This window comes from Rutidosis leptorrhynchoides, chromosome 1 (genome assembly GCF_046630445.1).
Source record: "Rutidosis leptorrhynchoides isolate AG116_Rl617_1_P2 chromosome 1, CSIRO_AGI_Rlap_v1, whole genome shotgun sequence".
NCBI lineage: Eukaryota > Viridiplantae > Streptophyta > Magnoliopsida > Asterales > Asteraceae > Rutidosis > Rutidosis leptorrhynchoides.
Genome location: NC_092333.1, coordinates 456,096,920 through 456,103,767, shown reverse-complemented (window position 1 = coordinate 456,103,767; position 6,848 = coordinate 456,096,920).

Sequence of the window (6,848 nt, the reverse complement as noted above, 5' to 3'; positions counted from 1 at the left end):
AGATTCATCTTATCATTTGACGTAGATATGATTGATTCTCAGATTTCAAGGGATTTGAAGAAAATCTTCTTAATAAGATTTGACTCTCTGGTAATCAAGGGAATTAGGATCCGCTTTAAATGCGATCGTCCATTTTAATTGTTCTGTCGGAGATTTTCTTATAAATTCACCTCCTTCATTTCCTTACAACTCACACCTTCTGTTGATGCATTTTATGCAAGTCCCTAGACATCTACCCACGTCCATTGCAGGTACAACAGTTTACAGGCCACCATGATTGCTCGTTATTATCCTATCCGTGTTTGTATGTGGTTACAGGAACTGCAGGAATGAGATTTAGATGTTTGATTATGTTAGACTTAGTCAGACGTACGAGTGAAGCCTTACTAGTACGGCTGACAGGCTCATACGCACGGTTGATGCTGAGCTAAGTCACAATTACAACCTAAATGAGAAGACACGAGTGAGTGATCACCCGTACGGCTGATGAAGCCAACTCGTACGTGTGATGAATGAATCGTATGGGTGAGTCAACAGCAGAGGTATATAAAGTTTTATGTTCTTCATTTTAGGTTAAGCCTCTCATTTGTTACACACACTCATATCTAGTGAGCTCCTCCGATTCACTCTCAGTCCAAATCACCCAGGTGGTGAATAATAGCTCTAGGTGTTGATCTAATCACACTTGATTTAGTTATGGTTTGACTAAATTAATAAAAAAAAAAACTTAACCTATTCACTAGAGGGTTTGATTCACTTATTCCGCCATTGTGTGAGTTAAATCTGTTGATTTCTAAGTTCCTAGTCATGTTTCATCTCCTTCTATTCTTTCTCCCTCAACTCATATTTTAAAGTATTCATCAATATGCTCCATCCAGTTCTGATTCTCGATATACTTCTAACTTTCATATCGGTCATTCTTCTTTTTCATCTACCGCCGGAAGAATCTATTTACTTCTACTATACTCTTGGGTTTATAGTGTTTCTAGTTCTCCCGTGTCTTTATATTGCTATATACATCGATATATATGGTTTATAATTTCTGGTTTATCGTTGGGCTTTATATGTTCCCTTATATTTCAAAGTCTCTGCTTCTGTCTTCTATAATCATTATCATTCACATTTAATGCTCTCTTTTATTTGCTGCAATTTATACCCCAATTTCTATTTCAGAGTTTTGTCCTTTCGTTTCTTCTTCTTGCGATTAAGCACCGCTTGTAATGGTCCAGAATTCACAGGAATGAACATTGTTAATGTTCTAGGAAGAAAATTGTGATGGCACGATCTTGACTTGTCAAATTACTAGAATACCTTGGAAAAGACCGAATCATCAAGAAATATTTTCTTGATATTTTAGAGGTTAAATATAATACAAGAGTCGTATAACATGGCACATGATGATGTTATGATCTGTGAATCATAACATTCCATTTAGAAACTCAGCATGACTTACTGTAATATAATCACGTTGATCAAGTGTCATTATATTATACTAATTCATGCTTCAGTTCCCAACACTACTTTAAAATATTCCTATTTTAAACTTGAATGTTTCAGAATTTAGAAACTAAAATAGTTTCTTTTATGATGTAATACAGATAGCGCGAAGAGGTAAATGATTTCAAATAAGAAAAATTAAGAAAATATCTTCAGAAATATGGAGGATATTTATAATGAAAGATATGATGATATTTTAGAATTTCTAATATCAGAGGATGATGAAGAATATTGTCCGCAGGAGTTTAGAGTCAGGAGCAAGGTATTCATTAATGACTTCAGTAGGTACTGAATCATTTGGATCCTTTGAAGTCAGGTTCAGTCTTTGTAATTTGTCCGCAGTGATTCTTGAACTGACGGAGTTTGTGATGTTATCGGTGTTGTTGATTCGGATGTTGACTGTACTGACGATGCTGGTAACGCTGACGGTACTGTTGATGCTGTTGGTCAAGCAAGTTTAGCTTGTTAATCACACACTATTTTTGTCAGGGTTTCTACTCTTCCTTCTATCATTTTGGTTCGCTTAACTGATTTATGGTTAGGGCTAGATTAGATAATCTCTAAGACTTTAGAGATTACATAATCACCGCGGAATGTTTCTCCAATGAAGTTATGAATTAATACTTCCTCATTTATTGTTGTTGGTACTCCTTGGAATCTATGGTGCGTATGACGTTGATGCTCGTGGGACAGATTGTGAAGTTGAGGTTTACGACGCGGTTGTGGTTGGAGGTGGTAATGGTACTATTGGCGTTGATGATGGTGGTACTGGTTATGCTGCTGATGCTGCTGCTGGTGTTTGTAATCTCTGCACCATATTCTCTAAAGCCACTACCCGAGCGCGAAGCTCGTTGACTTCTTCTATTACACCGGGGTGATTGTCGGTTCGGACAAGCGAATAAATAAAATCTAAAATTGGATGTAATATATAATCGTGACGATATACTCTGGAAATGAGCGAGAACATGGTATTTCGGACAGGTTCGCCGGTAAGTGCTTCAGGTTCTTCGTCAAGAGGGCAATGTGGTGGATGGAAGGGATCACCTTCTTCTTGTCACCAATGATTGAGGAGGCTACGAACCCATCCCCAATTCATCCAGAATAGGTGATGACTGATTGGTTGATCTATTCCGGTCACACTGCTTTCGGAGCTTGAATGGGATTCCATTTCGGAATCTGAGTGACTTGAACTGATGACGAATTCCATTTCGTACGATTGGATAAAGGATTTTTTTTTTTCGATATGAAATGATTTTGGCTAACGGATGGTATTCTAATTACATAGAATATATATATATATATATATATATATATATATATATATATATATATATATATATATATATATATATATATATCAAAAGATTTCGTAGATTACAGAGGACTTTGCGGGATATGTCAGGCAAAGTTTAAAGTAACAGATACGATAAGTTATGATTTAGCAGATATGCTAAGATATGAATTTTTGTCTATACACTATTCATGCAATCAATGCAGCAAGACGTGTCTTAGACTAAAAATGACAAGCAGGTAATTTCCTGAGGATGATAAGTAGTTAATATTCGACACAAAATGATAAGCAAAACTTTTAACATGCAGACACGGTCGAAGTCCAGACTCACTAATGCATCCTATCGACTTATCAGTTAGACACACTAATGTAGACCTGGTTTGCTAAGACCACCGCTCTGATACCATTTTGTAACACCCCAGCTTAACATGACCACAATATTGTCCACTTTGCCCGTAGGCGCACGGCTTTTTCTTGGCGACCACACACGAGAAGCACTTTCCCAGGAGGTCACCCATCCTGGTAGTGTTCTCGCCCGAGCACTCTTAACCACAACGTACTCACACTTCTACTCAGCCTGTGGTCCCAAAACGCGTTGTGTCATTTAAGCGTGAGTATTACCTTATAATCCCATGATCTCTCATGTTCGTGGGCGATGTGGGATTTGCCTAGGGTGTTACATTCACCCCGCCTTAGGGACTCATCGTCCTCGATGAGGTTTGCCCCACCACCCCCAACGGCACATGAGTGGCTCTGATACCATTCTGAAAGGACCCGTTCATATACATTATAAACGATTCACAATAGTTGATTACATTGTGAGGTATTTGACCTCTATATGATACATTATACAAATATTGCATTCGTTTTTAAAAGACAATCTTTCTTTACATCGAAAATTGACAGGCATGCTACCATTTCATAATATCCACTATCCAATTATAAATTGATTTAATAATAATCTTTGATGAACTCAATGACTCGAATGCAACGTTCTTCGAAATATGCTATGCAAGACTCCAAGTAATATCTTTAAAATGAGCAAATGCACAGCGGAAGATTTCTTTAACACCTGAGAATAAACATGCTTTAAAGTGTCAACCAAAAGGTTGGTGAGTTCATTAGTTTATCATAATCATTTATTTCCATCATTTTAATAGACCACAAGAATTTCATTTCCAGTTCTCATAAATATACGTCCCATGCATAGAGACAAAAATAATCATTCATATGGTGAACACCTGGTAACCGACATTAACTAGATACATATTAGAATATCCCCTATCATTCTGGGATCCTCCTTCAGACATGATATACATTTCGAAGTACTAAAGCATCCGGTACTTTGGATGGGGTTTGTTAGGCCCAATAGATCTATCTTTAGGATTCGCGTCAATTAGGGTGTCTGTTCCCTAATTCTTAGATTACCAGACTTTAATAAAAAGGGGCATATTCGATTTCGAACATTCAACCATATAATGTAGTTTTGATTACTTGTGTCTATTTCGTAAAACATTTATAAAAGCGCATGTATTCTCAGTCCCAAAAATATATATTGCAAAAGCATTTAAAAAGGGAGTAATGAAACTCACCATACTGTATTTCGTAGTAAAAATACATATGACATCATTGAACAAGTGCAAGGTTGGCCTCGAATTCACGAACCTAAATTAATTATATATATTTATGTGTTGGTCAATATTTGTCTAACAAATTAGGTCAAGTCATAGTGTACCACAATCTTAATGCTCGAGACTAATATGCAAAAGTCAACAAAAGTAAATTTGACTCAAAATAATTTCCAAAAATCTATACATGATTAATATATAGTTTAAATATCGTCGTTTTATATTTTTAAATATTTTTAAAAGATTTAATAGAGTAAATAATATAATTTATTTATTAATAAATAAAGTTTTATATTAAATTTATATAATAAAATATACTTTTATATATATTAAGTAATAAAATTTATAGGGTTTATTTAATATCATAAAGATAATATGATAGGTATTATTAAAGTAAGTTATTACACATAGTAAAATATGTTTGTATCACATAATTATTTGATAAAATAATATCTATAATGTTAGTAAGTAAAAGTTGTATTATTCTGTAATAATAATTATTATTATAAAAATATCAATATTTATAATTACCAAGATGACATTATGATAAAACGATAATTCTAATTATGATAACTTTAATATTTACAATAATTTTTAATATTATCTTTAAAATAATAATTCTATTTAAAATAATAATAATAATGATATTTTATAGTAACAATGACATTTCTATTAAAATGATAATTTTTGTTAAAATGATAGTTTTAATACTAACGATACTTTTAATAATAATAGTAATGATAAAAATAATAAGAATGATAATTTTATCTAAATCAATATCATATAATATTTTAATTTCATCATGATACTCTTACCCATTATTTCCTAATCGTTTCGTTTAATAGCTTTTAATCGTCTTTTATATCGTGTTCATAATAATAATAATAATAGTAATCAAAATAATTAGGTGTTACAAATATTTGTTTTAATTACACTAATATTAATAATGATAGTTACTATGACATTATTAACGATAATACTAATAATTATCTTAATGATAATATAGTAATAATAATAATAACAATAACAATAACCGGTTTTAAATAATGATATATATTAATAATGATAATAATAATAATAATAATACCAATGATAATAATAATAATAATAATTGGATAATAATAATAATACTAATTATAACTTTAACGATAATAACGATAGTAATAATAAAATAAAATAAAAATAATATTTTTAATGATAAATCCCTTTTATTGATAAAGATAATAATAATGATAATAATAAGATAAAACTAGAACGACGATAAAAACGACGATAATAATAATCTTTTTTTAATAAATATATCGAAAATTCAATTGATTATAACTTCTAATCCGTTCATCGAAACCATTCGATATCTAAAGAAAAAGTTCTTAATTTTTCGCTAGCTTTCCAAGGACATGCATATCTTATACTTTATCCCAACCGCAAGTGTAACTAATTCAAGATTCAACCTAACCTGTCTAAGGGCAATATCAAAAGTACAAGCATGCATAATCCTAAATACTCGAGCACTAGTCAGGGATACACTATTAGTATGTAAAAGTTAAATTATGAGTACTCACGTATCAATATTGAGATTCAATATTGCAGGAAAGGTACGTAGACGCAACGAAAATGATAAACACTATATTGACCTCACGAGCATACCCATGAACCATACTCAATCACCTCCATAGCTATAACCCATAATTTCCTTAATCCTATCCCACTCGAAAAACAACTTCGAAATCACTCGGACAGCACTCCGTCGTAATATTTTATGTATACTAATAATATCTTGAAATAATACGGAGTAAATATATATATGTAAATCGATTGAGAGAGTTTAGAGAAAAATATTTTTAAGTTTCTATGAAATAATGAAACCTATTGAATTCTATTTATAATAGATTTTTGAATTATTAAAGTGAATTATTAAAGTATGAATTATTAAAGTAAATTATTAAAGTATGAATTATTAAAGTGAATTATTAAAGTATGAATTATTAAAGTGAATTATTAAAGTATGAATTATTAAAGTGAATTATTAAAGTATGAATTATTAAAGTGAATTATTAAAGTTAAAGTAAAGTAAAAATAAAGTAAAGGTAAAGTTTAAGTATAGTAAAAGTATAAAACTATGTACGTATAATACGCGTATAAATATATATAATATTAATTTAAATCGTTATATATACTTAATAAAATAAAATATAAATATCGTTATCTTTATCATACTAGTTAAGTAATGAGTTGTCAAAAGTGGTTCTAGATATTTATATACGTTTTAATAATAAAGTTCTTTTTAAACTGAAAACGTTTTTGTACGTTTGAAACTAAATAGATCAATCGAGTCTTTATGAGATTCAATCTTTCACTATCCTTTGTCTAGTTCTCAATGATTCATAATTTATTCTTATTTATAAATCACTTTACCATTTTCCGAATATTGT